General features: G+C 21.9%; 1 protein-coding gene across 1 annotated transcript in view; it reads right to left on the minus strand.

Moving 5' to 3' along the window:
* LOC107618742 (protein ECERIFERUM 1) overlaps nucleotides 1–511 on the minus strand; it is a 39965-nt gene that overhangs the window by 37977 nt on the left and 1477 nt on the right. The gene's annotated exons all lie outside the window — the stretch shown is intronic.

Here is a 511-nt window from a genome sequence, read left to right on the forward strand (position 1 = left end):
TGTATCTTATTATTAGAATATATAAGGTACGGGTTAAGTTAATATTAATTAATTATACTAATTAATACTATCAGTAGGCAAAACATCTCACAATTTAGTGAATTTGTTAGAGGCATCATTTGGCCCACTAATAATAAGTTAATAACAGGCTAATAATGCGTCTATCTAATTAATCTAATAAAGAATAATTATATGGAGCATGGACATTTATAAATAAGTTAATAGATTTTAATATTATCTTAAAATTAATTGGGTTTAATTTAACCTAAAAATCAGAAATTCTGATGGATATTATCTCACACGGATAAACTTTATAAAAGACTTTATCCCTAATGGATGGATCTGTTAAATATATAATTATTTAGTAATGTATTTCATTATGAGAAATGTTAACCAATTATCATAATTTATTGTTTTTAATTATCATTTAGTCATTAATTTAATTCTTTTAGTTTTGTAATTCAATAACATATTTTATCTCATACTTTTAAACATTAATGGCTAACTAATA

This window comes from Arachis ipaensis, chromosome B09 (genome assembly GCF_000816755.2).
Source record: "Arachis ipaensis cultivar K30076 chromosome B09, Araip1.1, whole genome shotgun sequence".
Taxonomy (NCBI): domain Eukaryota; kingdom Viridiplantae; phylum Streptophyta; class Magnoliopsida; order Fabales; family Fabaceae; genus Arachis; species Arachis ipaensis.